The sequence below is a fragment of the Pelodiscus sinensis genome, chromosome 4 (genome assembly GCF_052426305.1).
Source record: "Pelodiscus sinensis isolate ZL-2025 chromosome 4, ASM5242630v1, whole genome shotgun sequence".
In the NCBI taxonomy this organism is placed as follows: Eukaryota; Metazoa; Chordata; order Testudines; family Trionychidae; genus Pelodiscus; species Pelodiscus sinensis.
In genome coordinates this window covers 28,282,220-28,301,485 of record NC_143055.1, presented here as the reverse complement: position 1 = coordinate 28,301,485, position 19,266 = coordinate 28,282,220, and positions in this window count along the sequence as shown.

The window sequence follows — 19,266 nt, the reverse complement described above, 5'->3', positions numbered from 1 at the left end:
ATTAGTAGTACAACATGTTATCACCAAGGTAACAGAGTTTGTAATGTGATCTTTGTCCTTTGCACTTGGGACATTCAGAAGCGGGACCACTTTAGTCTGGCAAAAGGACATGTGTTGTTCTCTAGCAATCCCTTTGGCTGCTAAGTCATAAAGATTTTTGATGGGCTACATAAGAAGACACGTTTGGTCTTCCTAAGTTCAGAAAGTTGGTCATCCTGAGGCCTGGTTAAGAATGTACAGGCAGTCCCCGAGTTACGCGGATCCGACTTACGTCGGATCCGCAGTTACGAACGGGGTTCCTCTCCCTGGTCTCCAGCAGACCAGGGAGAGGAAGCAAAGCGGCGGAACACGTGGGCAGCGGACAGGGCTGTCCGCTACCCACGCGCTCCGAAGCTTGGCTCTGCTTTGCCCCCCCACCCCGTCCCCCTGGTCTGCAGACCAGCGGGGGGGGGGCAAAGCAGAGCCAAGCCGCGGAGTGCCCGGCCAGCTGACAGCCCAGACGCGTCTCGGCTGTCAGCTGATCGCGCACTCCGCGGCTTGGCTCTGCTTGGCTCTGCTTAGTTCTGCTTTGCCCCCCCTCCCCTCCTTGTCCCCCTGGTCTGCAGACCAGGGGAATGGGGGGGGGGGGCAAAGCAGAGCCAAGCCACGGAGCGCCCGGCCAGCTGACAGCCCAGACGCGTCTGGGCTGTCAGCTGATCGCGCGCTCCGCGGCTTGGCTCTGCTTTGCCCCCCCCTCCCCTCCCCGTCCCCCTGGTCTGCAAATGGGGGGGGGCAAAGCAGAGCCAAGCAGAGCCAAGCCGCGGAGCGCGCGATCAGCTGACAGCCCAGACGCGTCTGGGCTGTCAGCTGGCTGGGCGCTCCGGGGCTTGGCTCTGCTTTGCCCCCCCCCATTCCCCTGGTCTGCAGACCAGGGGGAACGGGGGGGGCAGAGCAGAGCCAAGCAGAGCCAAGCCGCAGAGCGCGCGGTCAGCTGACAGCCCAGACGCGTCTGGGCTGTCAGCTGATCGCGCGCTCCGCGGCTTGGCTCTGCTTGGCTCTGCTTTGCCCCCCCCCATTTGCAGACCAGGGGGACGGGGAGAGGAGGGGGGGGCAAAGCAGAGCCAAGCCGCGGAGCACGCGGGCAGCGGACAGCCACGGCGCGTCTGGGCTGTCCCGCTGCCCCTGTGCTCCGTGGCTTTGCTCCAGACACCTGTGGTACAGCAGCTGGGGCGCTGCCAGTTGGTCCCGTAGCGCCGCTCTGGGCGCTACTGGACCAACCGGGCAGCACCCCAGCTGTTCTGCCCCAGGCATCCTGATTCAGCCACTGCTGGTCAGATTCAGCAGTGGCTGAATCAGGACGCCTGGGGCAGAGCAGCTTGGGTGCTGCTGGGTTGGTCCAGTAGCGCCGAGGAGCAGCGGCACTACTGGACCAACCCAGCAGCACCCCAGCTGCTCTGCCCCAGGCGTCCCCAAGTCAGCCGCTGCTGAAACTGACCAGTGGCTGACTACAGGAAGCTCCTGCCCCGGGCTTCCTGGAATCAGCCGCTGATCAGTTTCAGCAGCAGCTGACTTGGGGATGCCTGGGGTTCTTAAGTTGAATCTGTATGTAAGTCAGAACTGGCATCCAGATTCAGCCGCTGTTGAAACTGATCAGTTTCAGCAGCGTCTGAATCTGGACGCCAGTTCCGACTTACATACAGATTCAACTTAAGAACAAACCTACAGTCCCTATCTTGTACGTAACCCAGGGACTGCCTGTAAAGAGAAAAGTAGCAGTCAGGCTTTCCAGACTAGTGTTCAGAGGACCCATGAACTGTGGAGATCGGTGTCTTATAAACAGACCAATGTCTGGAAAAAAACGTGATCATATCACTATGATAATAATTTAATCATATGTGTTGTGTACTCTATGAAGGTAGATGCTATTTATGCGGTGATTGTGTAATATATAGTCACATGGTGTCACTCATATTAACATCTGTCTAAGCCTCTCTCAGTTTCTCTGGGATCCCTCAAATTGAGTAAGATTTCCCCTTGGACACCTATAACCAATGAATGCAAAGATGAGAAATTAAGCCACTTCTAGCAAGGAACACTCTCTGGCAGTGGCTGCATGTGAGGTCTCTATCTCCATCAGCAGTGACACTAATGGTACCAATGCAGGCCCAGGCATGCTTTTTACATCAGGCTATCTGATCTTCATGGAGACAATGCTTGATCTCAAAGTGTGGGGCACCATTCTTAATGGTGGTCCTCCAGGTTCCCCAATCCTCCACCTACCCGTCCCAGATGTCAGTGTCACTGTTGCACTTTACCAAGGTGTTCTTCAGGAGGTCTTTTTAGCACTTCCTCTGCCCTTACAAGACCTTGCCCCAGTCCTTAGCTGAGTGTAGAAAATCTGTTTAGGCAAGCATGTATCAGGCATCCTGACATGGCCAGACCATTGTAGCTCCCTGTGGACAATTATCGACTCAATGCTGCAGGAATCAGCCTCTGTGAGGACTAACATTGGCCTATCTGTCCTGCCACATGATGCCCAATAGTCTTCTCTTGTACCTTTGGTGGAATTTCTCCAAATCTTTAACATGACATCTATAGGGAGTCCAGGCTTCAGCTCCATATAGCAATGTCAGAATGACTGTGGCATTGTAGATGTAGATCTTTGTGTCTTGATGTCACAGTTATCAAATACTCTCCTCTGTAAATGTCCATAAGCTGCACTGGCACTGGAGATGCAGTGGTGGATTTCATCATCAATGTCAGCATTGCTGGACAGATAGCTTCTGTTATAGGGGAAGCTGTTAACGTTCTCCAGCACTTGGTGGTCCACCGTGATGATTGGTTAAGGTAACGGTGTGGTCGGTGTTGGCTGAAAGAGAATGTTGGTCTTTTGTGTATTGAGAGTCAGTCCCAACCTGAGATAGGCCACAGCAAAAATATCGACAATTGCTTGGAGACCATTTTCTGAGGTGGGACGGACCTCGGTATTGTCAGCATGCTGAAGTTCTACCACTGATATTATGTGGTCTTGTCTTGGCTCTGAAGCATCCCAGATTCAAGATGTTACCATGCATCTAGTAGGTTATTTCGACTATGCCTTGTAGGTCATCTCCAATAACCTGGAGATATTAAATAATGTAGGTGCTATCACACACCCTTGTTTGACTCCAGACCTTACATCATTTCAGTTGTGTCACCATTGTTGAGTATCATGGCCTGCATGTTGTAGTGTAAGAGACATATAATATTGACAAATTTTGGTAGATAGCTGAAGTGTTGCAGGATCTTCCAGAGGACCTCATGGTTGACAGAGTCCAATGCTTTAGTCAAATTGAATAATGCCATATACAGAGGCTGACATTGCTCCCAACCCTTCTCTTGTTTTAGGTGGGAAGAAAAGGTTATATCAGTCATTCTTTGCCCTGGTTGGAAGCTACATTGTGACTCCAGAAGGACTTTTTCTGCCAGTGGAAGGAGATAGTTCAGAAGTACTTGGATGAAAATTTTACCTGCGGTTGAAAGCAAGAGAGATCCCTCGGTAGTTTCCACAGTACATCCTGTCACCTGTCTGAGCTCAGTGGGTATAGTTTCTTCTCTCCAGATTATCAGAATGAGGGAGTATAGACACAACATTATGGATGGACCTCCCCATTTGAATATTTCATCTGGGATTCCATCAGTGCCTCTGGCCTTTTTATCGTTTATCATTTTTGTGTCTGCTTGGATCTCACAGATGGAAAGTTCTTCATCCACATTGACACGGACAGGTAGACTGGTGATCACATTGAAAATGCTGTTGTTAACAATTGCAAGGCTCCATCTGCTAATGGTAGGGGAGTGACACCCTATTTTGACAGTCCATAAATTGCCCTAACTGCATTGAAGAACTCATGACTATTGTTGGAGTTGGCATAGGCCTGTATTTCCTTTACTTTGTCTTTCCAGTCTGAGCACTCTGCAAACGAGTGCTGCTAGGCTACTGGAATTATCTGCACAGTGCGATACTTGCTTTTAGCTTCTTCATCATAGCCGAAGACAGCTCCACTTGATCTCAGTAAAGTTATTTTAAAATCCGAGAGTTTGCTAAGGTTTCTTTTTAAAGGATCACCTCTACTGTGACTCATTATCCCCAGATTTCATTTTTCAGAGCAGTCAAGTCATCTGGCTTCTACAACATTCCAAAATGCCATTATCTCTTTTTGTTAACAGCTAAATGGCTGCTATGTGGATACGTATTATTTTAGATCTTTACTGCATAAAGTGTAGTCTTGTAGAAAACAAAGACTTTAAAAAAACAGAGTTTATTATTTTACATGTTTTAAAGAAAAAACAACACTGACTAGAAATTCTTAAGATTTTCTATATTTCTACTCCAGAATTTAGATTCAATTAATATCTGTCCTCTTAGGTTATTTGACTTAAGTGCTGATGTTTGATCTTGTCTAGTCAGTAAAAGAGTATTTCTGACAGGGGTCACTATTTCAGTTCTGAACATGGTAAACAGTGGAACCTGCAGCTGTGCACACATTTAGGCATAACACATATCGCTGATCCTGCAACCTTTCCAACATGATCGGGGCACCAGGGCCAAGTCTGAGAGGCACGCCAGGCCCCATGCATTCAGTCACATTGCCACTCACTCTGTGTCCAGCCACAGTGGGATCCCATGTGCAGGAGAGGGGCCTGGAGCAGCTTCGCCCTCCCTGGGGCCCGCACACAGACCTGCACCTGCCCGTGGGAATGGGTGGGAGCTGGCAGAAGACAGGAACTATAGAGCTGTGATTAGTGTGGACGGAGTGTCCACCAGGACACCTGTGCTTTTTTCCTGGAGGGTTCTTCTTTTGAAAGAACTCCCTCTTTTGTATCCACAAACGCCTTTTTCTGAAAGAGCTCTTTTGGAAGAAGTGTTCTTCCTTGTAGAATGAGGTTTACCAATGTCAGAAAAACCCCTGCATTCTTTCAATTTTCGTTTGAAATAACACAATAGCAGTGTGGACATAAATTAAGATTTTTGGAAAAACAGACATTTTTCTGAAACCCCCCCCTGCAGTATAGATTCACCCTCGGTTACTACAAGAACAGCAATCAGTGCCCACAAAGGGAAGCTAGCTGGGAAAGGGGTGGCAAGAATAAAGCATTTAAACATGTAACTAGTCTCACTGGCTAATCATGTGCTAATATTAAGCAAGTGTTGAAGTGCTCTGCTAGCTGCAGCCTGAAACAATACAAAATTGGAGTGAAGGAACCCTTTGATTGGCTGATGTGGATCCTGAGCCATGTAATTACAAGATCATGCACTCTAAGGTTGAATTCATTAGCCAAATCATTAAAATAGCCATTGAATAAGTGCAGTGTGCTCAAGGGAGAATTATTGTGCCATATAGTATAAGTCGTACAATATGCGTGTGTCTTTTCTGGAATATGGAACAATAGCTACTTGGTCTTTGATTAGAAGTGATCATTATATTGATGAGATACATTTGCTCAAACAATCTTCCTTCATACCCAGCCTCATTATAGGGATTCTTCCTCCTACTTACTGCTTTGACTTGTTAACAGAAGCTTATTCAAATATTTTTGAAATAATCAAAATTTCACACGTACGTGATTTCTTCCCTTCTCCATGTCACATCACACCTGCCCTGCTACATGAAGAAGGTGATCATTGTACGTATGTGGTCAATATAAAATGCAAATTGTTAATGTCAGCTTTAGGTCTTTTAAATCAACTCTTCATGTAATCAAAATATCTGTAATTCTCTGTAATTACAATTCTTACTGATATTAGAACAACAAATGTGAATTCATTTTCAGCTGACAAAGATGTAACATAAGGCAAAAGCCAATAAAAAAGTATGAATATCTTTTGTGGTACAGAAAACCAGCCAGTGCTTCCGAACCTCAATTTTAAATGCATGTGCAACCCTGTGACTACATCTGCAGCACGGATGTTGGTTGCATTTTTTAATGAATCAGGCAAATAAGAGTTCCATTATAATATAGCAGTGACTTAAGCTAATGATATTATTTATACAGCATCATAAAGGTTCATGGTCCAGATAGAGAAAAACATAGTTCCTATCCTGAAGCGGTTGCAGTGTAAAATGAGGAATAATCTAGACTGGAGGGAAAAGGGAGGGGAAATGTTACAGCAATAAGACCAGGCAGATGCTTCAGTTGACACTGCACATGTTTGGAATAACAATACATAGTTTTATACTAGTTATACCACCACTGGAAAATGTTTCCTGCCTTAAAGAATTTTTAAAATGATCTCTTTACACTACATGTAATTAAAGACTTTCCTCAGCTGACTGTAATGAACTAGAGTGCAATTAAATCCTCCAGCTCTAAGCCCTTGGAAGCTAAAACCCTTACTCCTAACTGCAGCTAAAGAAGATTTCCATTTAATCCAAATGGTAGAAGAATAGATTACCTAGTACATCCAAAGGTTACCTGGTTTCTATCATTGATGTACCATGCATACAATAATTACAATTGGATTAAATTAGTAAAAAATCTTTTACCAATTCATTTTTCATGGCTTTGGATTGTCTAGAACTTATGCAAAAAGCAAAATTTAAGGGGCCTAAAAATTCATGCATACAGCTATGCTACACCTATTTTCTACATGCCACAGTTGGTTGCCATGGTAATTCAGCATATAACTTCTAAAGAGAACAACAGGTATTCATGGACACAGGCATTTCTAATACTTTACAAAGAGACATGAAAAAAGTTAGATGTGGTGTTGTAAACACCAGGTACCTATGTGTTTGAATTGTGACACCAGAAGATCCAGAGGAAGGCTGTATAGTTTACTGGATAGAGCACAAGCTTGAGATTCAAGAGATCTATGTTCAATTTTTGGTTCTCCCAGTTGTTTTCTGGGTTACCTAGATAAGTCATTTCCCTTCCCTGTGCCTCATATTTCCTGACTCTGCAATGAAGGAAATTATACAAGTCTTATTTATAAAATACTTTGAGAGCTATGGAGGAAAAGTTCTCCATGAGAACTAGATATTAAGTGATATGTGAAACTCTACTGTGTCCTCTATTCTAACACCCACCATCTTCTAATGTCATCTTTCCTTTCTCCTCCCAGTTTTGCCTCCCATGAGCACATTATGATAGAGTGAACTGTCACATAAAGGTGGAGAAAAAATCCTCAAGCATCTGACTCCAATTAACCAATCATCAAAGAGGCTGCTAGGAGTGGAGGAGTTTGGGACTATATAAACTAGTTCAAGCTCAGTTCAAGGGAGAGAGGCAGCATTCAAGAAGATAGGGGAGAGGAAGATTTGAAAGAGTGCCTAGGAAAAAAACAACCCCAGAAAGGGGCAGGAGAAGAGACAATCTTCTTGGGGGGGAAATATTGAGCTTGGGGAGAATGGGGCACCAACAGGGATCTGCTTCCCTAGAAACCTTTATGTTTGCATGAAAGGTAAGAGAGTTTATCGGGAAATAGGATTAAAGATTTTGAGTGAAGGTAATGACAAACTAAATATTGACACATCCTTTTTAATATTTATTTCAGTCTCCTAGCTCCTCTTCCTTCCTTCCCGTGTGTGTGTGTGTGTTAATGTTCAGGGATCAAGTCACCTTGGCTCACCAGGCTGTAGCTTGATGACACTCAACCCCCACAGTGACTACATAAAATGACACACAAAACAAAACCCTTCCATAACCTGAATGGATTCTTTTAGTTTGCCGCCTCCTGAAATAACCATAGGAGAGAGTTAGAAGATCAGACGATAAGGTTTGGCTGATCCCAAAGCAATCACACAATCATTGCTGTGTTCCTTGTTCAGCCTGATCCCTTGCCACATATTTCTCTTTTTTCTCTCCTCATTGTTACTGCTTAGAATTGTGAGCTCTCATAGACCAGATGCCATTAACACTAATGTCTGGTCAGGAGAGTTGTCAACCCTACGACTGGTACTTATTGGGTTAGAATCTCTTCTATAGTACATAAGCAAGTCAGGCTAAGGACTATCTATTTTTATGGTGACTAACAAATAATCATAGAACCAAATGTTAACTTCAATATACAAGCTTAATCTCACTAAAGTAAAACATTTTCAAAAGGCCACTTCAATCATCTCTTTGACAGCTTAGCTCAACATTGTCTCTTCCTGCTCTGTGCTTTCAGGGACTCTCTGCATTTTCCAGGGGGGTTCTTTTATCATTAAGAAAGAAGCAATGCCAGCTGATTTCTACATCACAAAATGGAGACGAGTGGTTTTACAAGTCTCTCATATTCAGTTATTTCCTGTTAAGTCTCAGCACCATAGGGATCATTCCTCTACATAGTGCTTTTGTCAATTGTTTCCCTGCTGTACTTTGGAAAGTTTGGTTGATTTATAAAGTACTCAGTGGACAATGTGTACACATGGGTAGTCCAAGAACTCAGAGGTATGAAATGGAGTATTTTACATCTAATTTTGCTGTTGTCTAATAGAATCTCTGTGCTGATTGTTCTTGCTGTGTCATGGGGCAAGTCCTGCTTTTGTAGACTGAAGTGTTTAAAACACCATTTCAGATCTAAGTAGTAATGGAACAGGCTGGCTGTGTAAGTCTTTACATTGCATTTGTCTATAAGAATAAGACAACCCTGAAAAGAATGGGCAATTGGTTACTTGTACAACAGAATTATAGTATTTAGCATAGATACATTAAACTTACCAGAGTCTATATATCGGCTTTATAGAAACATTTTTAACCCTTGGTTTGGTCCACGCACCCTTTCCCTATGATTTGCTTGGAGTGTTGATTTCAAACACAAATAAAAGATTAAAGCAAAATTTATTCCAAATAGCCAACTTTCTGGTCAAAGTCATGTGAAACCACTGCGAGATCCAATCTGGACTTCTCTGTAGTGACCTACCAGAGGTTCTCTTAGCTCATCCAATTTCTCAATTAAATCAGAACTACAAATCAGAATTGAAGACTTTTATAACAAAGGTAAAACTGCACATCTATATTGTAGCTCCCTGGAAATGACAAGATTGCTTTAAAAAAAAATTCTGCCTGTATTGTTAAAAATGCAAGCTCCAGAAAGCTGTTGGAAGAATGAAGATTCAAACTGAGCATTCCATCTGGGTTAACCTTTTTCCCCAGATGTCATCTTCTGCAAAATGTTTTATTTATGTATTCTTTGGAAATCAACTGGCAGAAGCAGCTGCGTGTGCTGCCCACCTGCTAAAGTCCACAATCTAGTGTTATTTCAATTATATTTGATTGCAGGAAAAGTTTATGAAACATTTCTCAGTGATTTCATGCCCATCTGGCTTCCGCTAGTCTCCTATTTAGAGCAACCCTATGTTTACATTGATTGGCTCTCTATGGGCACCTCTACACAGCAAGGCTAAAGCTGAAATAAGCTATGCAACTTTAGCTACATCAATTGTGTAGCGTAAGTCGAAATAGCTTATTTCAGCTTTTGGTGCTGTCTATACAGCAGGAAGTCCAAGGAAGAGCACCCTTCCTCCAACCTCCCTTAGCCCTCATAAAATGAGGGTCACAAGAGTAAAAGTAAGAGGTTCTCCAGCTCAACATTTTTTTGACATTGTCAAAATAGTTACTTGTAATGTAGACATGGACTATGTTATTTTGGAATAGTGTCTGTTATTCCAAAATAACACTGCTGTGGAGAGGTACTCTAAGGCTAGGTCTACACTGGCATGATTTTCTGAAAATGCTTTTAATGGAAAAGTTTTCCGTTAAAAGCATTTTCGGAAAAGCACGTCTAGATTGGCAGGATGCTTTTCCGCAAAAGCACTTTTTGCAGAAAAGCATCCGTGGCCAATCTAGATGCGGTTTTCTGCAAAAAAGCCCCAATCGCCATTTTCGCGATCAGGGCTTTTTTGCAGAAAACAGTACTGTGCTGTTTATACTGGCCCTCTTGTGCAAATGATTTGCGCAAGAGGGCTTTTGCCTGAACTGGAGCAGCACAGTATTTCCGCAAGAACACTGACGATCTTACATGAGATCATCAGTATTCTTGCGGAAATTCAGATGGCCATTGTAGACAGCTGGCAAGTTTTTCTGCAAAATCACATGATTTTGCGGAAAAACTTGCCAGTCTAGACACAGCCTAAGGGTATATCTAGACTCCATCCCTCTGTCGGCAGAGGGATGCAGATTAGGCAGGTCAACATTGCAAATGTGACAGGGGTTTAAATATCCCACGCCTAATTTGCATAAAATGGCAGCCATGTTTTGCTGACTCAGCACTTTGTTGGCAAAAAACAGCAGTCTAGAGGGGGCTCTGTCAAGAAAGAAAGCCTTTTTCATCAGATCCTAGAAACCTCCTTGCAGGAGACATTAAGGATCTGTCGAAAAAGGCTTTCTTTCTCGACAGATCCCCCTCTAGACTGCCACTTTTTGCCAATGAAGTGCTGAGTCGGCAAAATGCGGCAGCCATTTTTATGCAAATTAGGTGCAGGAAATTTAAATCCCTGCCTTATTTGCAAAGTCAACCTGCCTAATCTGCATCCCTCTGCCAATGGAGGGATACAGTCTAGATATACACTGAGTGTGCAACTCTGACTGAGCATTATTCTTTTTATTTGAGATGGCAGTGTGTTTGGTGCTGTATAAACAGAGTGAGACCACAGTCTCTGCTCTTCCAGGGTTCTCATCTGAATTAGAGGTGGGCAGTAGAGTTCAGACATACACAATGCACAAGATGAGAATCTAAACTCAGAATAATATTTTTTTCACATTTTCTGTTTCATCCACTCCAAATTAGGGAAAACACTAAGGATCATCTCCAGTGAATGCACAAATCTTTGTCCCAAAACCGTTATGAAATGTTTTATGAATTTTTACCACTTTGATACCATTCCAAGGCTGTTCCTCCTCCCAGGCAACACTTAAACAGACTTGCCTTTTGGATGCAGATTTTAGTATGTTAAATACCTTCTACGGAGGCAGATTTTTAATTTGTTTCCCTAGCTGAGATGTCAGGGGGCATCTATTATATAGTCCCAGTATGAAACTCACTGTAAAATTCTTATGCTGGAAGCAGGTAAAACTAGGTAGTCGTGTTTGACTTTCACAGTGACTTTTAGGGTATGTATACACTACCACCCTAGTTCGAACTAGGGTGGTTAATGTAGTCATACGAACTTGCAAATGAAGCCCGGGATTTGAATTTCCCGGGCTTCATTTGCATGATGCTGGGCGCCGCCATTTTTAAATGTCCGCTAGTGCGGACTCAGTGCCCGCGGCTACACGTGGCACGAACTAGATAGTTCGGAATAGGAAGCCTACCTAGTTCGTGCCGCGTGTAGCCGCGGGCACGGAGTCTGCACTAGCGGACATTTAAAAATGGCGGCGCCCGGCAACATGCAAATGAAGCCCGGGAAATTCAAATCCCGGGCTTCATTTGCAAGTTCGTATGACTACATTAACCATCCTAGTTTGAACTAGGGTGGTAGTGTAGACATACCCTTGGGGGTTTGTTGGAATCTGGAATGAGACAGCAATTGAAAGGAAGATCAAGCTTGGATGAACCAACCCAAGGAATTAAAACAAGTAGTCCTGTGGCACCTTATAGACTAACAAATATATCCGTATTTCTCAGAGTAGTCCATGGACCCACTCTTAGAGAGCTGTTACCAGGCTGCTCCAGTATGTTTACTTCCTGGTTCCACAGACACAGAGCCTCGCAGAGAACCACAGCCAATGGAAGCCATGAGGCTCCATGGCCGCGGAGCTGGTAAGTAAATAAACCAGAGCAACTCAGCAGCAGCTTTTTAAGAGTGGGTCCACGGACCACTTTGGGAAAGACTGAAATCATATAGATATAGTGTCATGAGGCTTTGTGGGAAAACCCACTTCTTCAGATCGTCTCATCTGAAGAAGTGGGTTTTGCACACGAAAGCTCATCATACTATATATAAATTTTGTTAGTCTCTCAGGTACCACAGGACCACTCACTGTTTTTTAAAGTTTGGGTATGTCTACACTATCCTCCTAGTTCAAACTAGGAGGGTAATGTAGGCATACCGCACTTGCAAATGAAGCCCGGGATTTGAATTTCCCGGGCTTCATTTGCATAAGCGGGGAGCCGCCATTTTTAAATCCCCGCTGCTTCGAACCCCGTGCAGCGCGTCTACACGGGGCTCGAACTAGGTAGTTCGGACTAGGTTCCTATTCCGAACTACCGTTACTCCTCGTGAAATGAGGTGTACCGGTAGTTCGGAGTAGGCACCCTAGTCCGAACTACCTAGTTCGAGCCCCGTGTAGACGCGCTGCACGGGGTTCGAAGCAGCGGGGATTTAAAAATGGCGGCTCCCCGCTTATGCAAATGAAGCCCGGGAAATTCAAATCCCGGGCTTCATTTGCAAGTGCGGTATGCCTACATTACCCCGCTAGTTCGAACTAGCGGGGTAGTGTAGACATACCCTTACAGACTAACATGGCTACCCTGGAGACTTTTCAATCCAATGAATGTTAACTCAGACTTCTACACAATCTTCTTGTGAATTTGTTCCTGGTGACACACAACTGGATTTGAGTGCACTGGAATGAATACTGTCTGTTTGTGTTATCTGTGCTTCAGGTTCACTCCTGACACTTGTCTTCCCCCCCCATCCAACCTCCATCTATCCAGGAATGAATAATTTCTAAGTGGTGATTGTAATCTGTTTGAAGGCAAATCAGGTTGTCATACCTCAGTCTGGAAGAATCCTGTTCCCCCTGCTTCTGGAAAGCATATTTCTGTCTGACTCTATTTGGGACATAAGCAGCTATTCCTCCATCAAAAGGCCTGAAACTCTCAGATGAGATTTCATTTTACTTTTCCAGCTTCCGTTCTGCAATTTTGCTAATCATTGTTTATCTGCGTGGAATGCTGGCTATTTGCAAGGGGGTTTTAAAAATCTTTTAAAGTGTAATCTCTTTGGGGCAGAGACCCACCTTTTTATTCTGTTTGTATAGAACCAGCACTGCAGGATCTTAGTCCATGTTTGGGGCCACTGAGTTATGTGCTAACATAATGCACATAATAAATTACATAAAAGTTCCCAGTGTTGGCCTAACTCTGATCACATTGAAGTCAATGGTAAAAACAGATTCCTATAACTTCAACTGGATTTCAGGATACATAACACCTTGTAGAACGCACTGAGGGCCATATTTTAACTCCCTTTAAGAGCAAAAGGAGTTTGATCTCTTCAGAAATCTCAGCACTATGCAGGTTGAGACCATGATGTTTTCATTGTCTCAATTTCTTTTGAGTATTGATTAAATCTATGTCCACACTAAGGAGCCTAGGCAGATATAGTTCCATAGGGCTAAGGCAGCATGCACCAAGAAAGAAGTCTTTCTGCCATTGTAGGAAACACCTCTTCACTGAGGCTATGTCTAGACTGCAAGCCTCTTTCGAAAGAGGCTCTTTCGAAAGATACTTTCGAAAGAGAGCGTCTAGACTGCACGTTGAACTTTCGAAAAAGCGGCTTGCTTTTTTGAAAGAAAGCATCCAGTGAGTCTGGATGCTCTCTTTCGAAGAAGCCCTATTTACATTGAAGAACACCTTCTTTCAAAAGAGGAACTTTCGAAAGAAGGCGTTCTTCCTCGTGAAATGAGGTTTACCGCCATCGAAAGAAAAGCCGCGTTCTTTCGATTTAATTTCGAAAGAACGCGGCTGCAGTCTAGACGCAGGTGAGGCTTTTTCGAAAAAAGGCTACTTTTTTCGAAAAAAACCCTGAGTCTGGACACAGCCTGAATGATGTTAGCTATGGCAGTATAACTGGTGTGTTTACCCTTGGGATTATATTGGCCTGACTATGTGGGCCAGGGTTGTGATTTTCACTCCCCTGGCTGATATAACCACACAATTACGAGTTTTGAAATGTAGACCAAGCCTTAAAATATGTTTTTTTCCCCAAAACTATTCTCACAGCACTTAGTTTCCAAGCATTATATCTAGAAAATGGAAAATGTACCTTTAAAGTTGGAGACAATGAACAATTTCCTTCAATCCCAATGAAAATGGAAATTGGACAAATCTATTTGCTTTTGCATATTTCCTTATGAATTATTTACCATATACCTAAAACAATTTATCTTAATATTGTAATAAACTGCACACTTCAGGTTCTGAGTTGTGTGGAACATAAGACGTATGTGGTGAGAGCTGAGGAAATTATGATCCACCCTACTTTAGATCTCCAGAATATAAATGAGGTAATTAGTCTTGTGTCATGGACTATGCTGAGTTCAGAGCTGTACACCCTGTCGCTTTGATCACGCTATAGGGGGAAGTATAAAGGAATAATCAAACAGATTCATCATCATCATTGTAACTACTCAGTTACATGATGGTATCATCTAGAAGTCAGGACAGAGCTGAGAAAAGGGCTATACATTGTATGATAGTCCCTGCCGCAAAGAGTTTACAATATAAATACAGAATGAGTAGGGGAAAGGTGAGGGAGGAATTATTATCCCCATTTTACAGTTGAGCCACAGAAAAGTTAAGGAGTGCATCCTGCAACGGATAGGTTGTGTGTGACTTTTTGTATGCACAACAGAGCTCTGCATGAGTGCTATAGTCTCCCTGGTTGGAATCCTGTGCAGGATCAGGAGTAAAGGCACACCTACATAGTCTGCAGCAGAGAGCTTTCCAGCCTGGGTTGACAAATTCAGTATTGTGCTACCATGCCAGAAATAGCTGTAGGCTTCAGAATCCAAGATCTAGTCCAAGTTGCAACTTCAGTGTGCTGTCTACATGCCTAATTTTGGCATGGCGGTGCAAAGCCAACCTGGGAGGCTCACAGCCATGATCTGTGTAGACATATTTTATAGAAGTTGCTCAAGGTCCCTCCGGGAGTTCATGGCAGAGCCAGAAATTGAACCCAGCTCTCCCACGTTGTATCTCAGTGACGTAAGCACAAGACATGCTGTCTTCTGATCTAAATTGCAGTGTTGAACTAAATGTTCAGCACCAAATTATCAACAGCCCTATTCCTGAAACATATAAAAATAAATACCATTTAGATCCTGATCCTGAAAGAGTTACACACATGCTTAGTTTTAATCCTCTGGAGTCAACTGGATTATGCGCATGCTTCATGCTAGGCACATGAGTAAATTGCTGTAGGATTGGGGACTTGGTCACCAAAATTAAAAATCTATCAAATATCTGCCTGTGCTCCCTCTCAATGGGATTGAGAACAAAAAAACTCCAGACAGAACTTGAATCTGAAATTGCTGGGGATATTATTGTAAAAAGAAAATCAGCAATACAATTGGCAATTTAAGGAATAGAGAGTATCATTGTACATGAGACTGATGTTATTGCCAAAAATAGACCTACAGAATAGGGATGTGATTAAGCTGTTTCATTTGAGAACTTTTTCATAGTCTTGGGCTCTTCTGATCTTAGCCACGTAGTGTGAATCACACTGTGTGTCACCTACAATCAGAAGTGTCCACAAAAGAAAGTGGATGTAAATCGGTGAAGCTAATCACATCTTAGACAATTATCTACTTGGCAGGAGACTTATGCAAAACTTCCGTTACAAAACCTCAACCCACACAAAACGATCAGATTTGAGAGGTTCGGTAAGGCTCATAATGTCTTGAGCGTACATGGGGCTGTTTATAATTCCCTGTTGGAGTGAAGCAAAACTTGTTCTTTTTCATGCTTGTCAAGTGACATAAGGTAGCAGTTGGTGGTTTCAGGCTTTCAAATGAATTTCACTTTGAGAGTTGCAGTAACTTTAGGTGAGCTCCTCAAATGGTGCAGGCTTTGTGAATAGATTCAAATGGCTAGCCCTTTGTGTGTGTGTGTGTGTGTGTGTGTGTGTGTAAGAAAGAGAGATTAACTAGTTTGTTTTTACTGTTGTGGGGCACTGTCCTTCATTTAAAACAAAAAACAGGACTGTGTTTCAGCTGCACCAGACTAACACGGCTACATTTCTACCACTGTCCTTCATTTAGTGCCCCAAATGGTGTGTATTGGCATCATTTAGTGCTTTGTAGATGTCATTGATACCAGAACAGTTGAGGGTTTTTTTTTCTGAGGGTGCAGGGAGATTCACTGCATTTGGGGGGGGGGGGGGGGGCTCTAGATTTTGGGTGTTCTCTGTGGGGATATAGTGGGATTCAGTGAGATGTGCAATATTTCTGTGGCTAGCGGTGCAGTGATGGTGGGGAGAAGGGAAGGTATCTTTGAGTCCGTAGGGCCTGTGCTTTGGTGGCTGCATCTGCTCTCCCATCTTCATCATTCCCACTATATCTCATCCCTCCCTACTGGCCCAGCTCAGAGCCTACAAGGGTCTGAGCTGCCAGTATGGGTGGGCCTATGCCCCTGTGGCTTCTCCCAGCCCCTCCCCAGCTTCTAGGTTGCATTTCCCCTTGCCCCAAGAACAGATATCTCACCAGATACCTGTTGCTACATTCATTTATGAGGAGCCTGGTGGGTGAATTTTTAAGTTTGGCCATGGTTTCAGCTAGTAGTACTTACAAGAGTGGTACTCAAAAGTGAAGCTGCATCAGGCCTTTGCAAAAGATCAAAAGAGTGCAAGTGGTCCATGTAATTTCTTGAGAGATGAAGCCTGACCATATTCCTCATACGCAATCTGCAGACTGACTCAGTTATTCACACTTCTCAGCCTTCCTTAGCTATGAAGATGTTGACTTGGGTTTGCCAGCCTCATTGGGTCACATAGAGATTCTTGGCGCAGAGATTAGTGTTGACATATTGGATCCTAGAGTATCTGATTTTAGGAAAAATCTTGGCCATTGGCTGCTGGTGGGATTGTAATGGACATTAATATTGAAAACAATTTTATTACTGACATTCTATTGGGGGCAGAATTTTGATGTTGACAAGACTGATCTGGGTACTTGGCTACAAGTGATGGATTCTGTTGGCTGGTTTTGGTAGAAAGCTGTCCCATTGTTAATTTAGACCATTATTTTTGTCTAGTAAATGCAAAGAAAACTGTTTTTGTTAGCTCGAAATGGGGAGTTATGCTAGTGATCTTGATTGATGTACAATTTGACTCTTGCTTCCTTTCTCTTTCACTTTGCTTTTTTTGAGCCAAGTTCCTCATCTTTTGCTGCTAACTGTAAAACTGAGTTCATGATTTTTTTCGATTTTAGCATGCAAGTATGTTAATGTGAATATTCGAAAGAACACGTAGGCAGATTTTCTTGTTGGATGGAAATTGCGGAACAGTTAGAAAAGATTCAGAGGGGTAACCAAGTTAGTCTGTTACTGGAAAAACTTAAAAAACAATGTATAGTCTAGCAGCACCTTAAAGACTAACAAAACATGTAGATTGTATCATGGTATCAGGTTATACCCCAAAAGCTCATGATACCACCTTCATGTTTTGTTAGTCTTTAAGGTGCTGCTAGACTATTCATTGTTTAAGTTTTTCCAGTTAGAAAAGTGTCACACAATTGACAAACGTTTTCATACCTTCTGTCAGCTGCAGAAAGACACGAGGCATAATATTGTGCTTTATTTTCTTGGATATGTTTGCTATATTTAGGTGATATGTGTTTAGCTTTGAAGTTCAGATGTGCAATTAATTTTCATAATGGTAACTTTTGGGTTTACTTGAATTGCTTGCAAAGTGCAAGATCATATCAGGTATGTCTACACAGCGCTGTTATTTTGGAATAACTGACATTATTTCAAAATAACAAAGTGTGTGTCTACACACAAGCAGTTATTTTGACATAATGTTAGAATAATATCCAGCAGGAAGACTTCTTACTCCAACTCCTGTAACCCTTATTTTACAAGGAGTGAAGGAAGTTGGAGGAAGAGTGCTCTGTTTCAAAATAAGTGTTTTGTAGACATGCCCAAATTCAAAATAAACTATTTCAACTTAAGCTACACAATTAGCATAGCTCAAATTGAATAATTATTTTAAGTTTAGCCCTGCTGTGTAGACATGTCCATAGAAATGTTGTTGCTGCAAAGGTAATGTAACTATTCAGATTAATTCATTGGTAGGACTGAAAGAAAAATATGGCAGACTATTTTTGACAAAGTTAGGAAAGCTAAACTGTTTGCTGGATGGCACTCCAATCGTCTTCGGAATTGAAGAGGTGTTCTGTGTTTGAAGATTCTATACCCCATTTTCTGCTTCTACTAATCATTGGAATGTATTGTAAAAGCATATTAACATTATAGAGAAATGTCAAAGCATGGCAAGATAGTCAACCAGAGTAGAGGCAATCCATCTCCTGTGAGATCAGACTGAGAGTGTTTTTGACTTTGTGTGAAGCCTCAATCTCATTTAATCTTGCATCAGAACTGAACTCCAAAGCCGTTAACTTGGAGATGAACATTGCAGAGTGTTTGCTGTTTTGGCTGAGCTAGTATATCTTTTTTTAAAAGAAATTAACATTTTGATTATCCCTCCCCCCTCCCCGAAATCTGGATCTTGACATTCAAATAGCCTGTTTCCTTGTTTGAGATGCTTTATCAGAACTATAGTCTTCTGTGTTCAGTGAATACAAGGAAGCTGCTGCTTCACAGTTTGAAACTTCAGGGATATGCATGGAGTTCAAACAGAAATGCTCTCAAAGAAGGAACATAATGCCAGTGGAACTTGCAAAGGACACAAAGTCATCAGATCCCCAAAATAGTTTTTGCATATGAGGTTTTTAGTAATTTTAGACACAATGTTAACACAATTTGCGGCATAAATATAGACAGGCAGAGAAAAGGTTGGTTTTTTTGATGGGTGAGAAACTGGAAAGTTTCAATAGTGCAGAGGTAAAGAGTCATGCTGGGTGGCAAGCAATTACCCTGAGCATTTAACCTTGGTTTTGAGAATGAGACTGAATTTTTTTCACCAGTTCTCATAAGCAAATCTTTAAGGATGACTTGGCAACAAAGACTCCCGTTAAACTCTCTAGGTACATTCACAAAGGGTCTTTAGATACAGGTTTCCCTAACACAAACAACACTGACTTTTTTATTTTTGCTATCTTCCTGTAACTGTGGCTGCTGATTTAATTTTAGTTTGCTCAGACTCCTTTCATGATGACCTACCTAAGACATCAAAGGGACAGGAAAGTTAAGCAATCTGGCAGTTATTTCTATAGAGAACTCAGAAGCAAGATGGATAGGCTGGGATGTGCTAATTAACAAGATTGCTTAAGAGAAGGCTAGGAAGGGTACCTCCCTAAGAGTACTTGATAGGGAGTGGAGGATTTTTTTTTTTTTTTGTGGCCAGGGTAGTAAGGGGGCAGATTTGTGTTTTCAAACTAGGAACTTTGGCATTGGGGTTGTTGTAAAGTTTACAT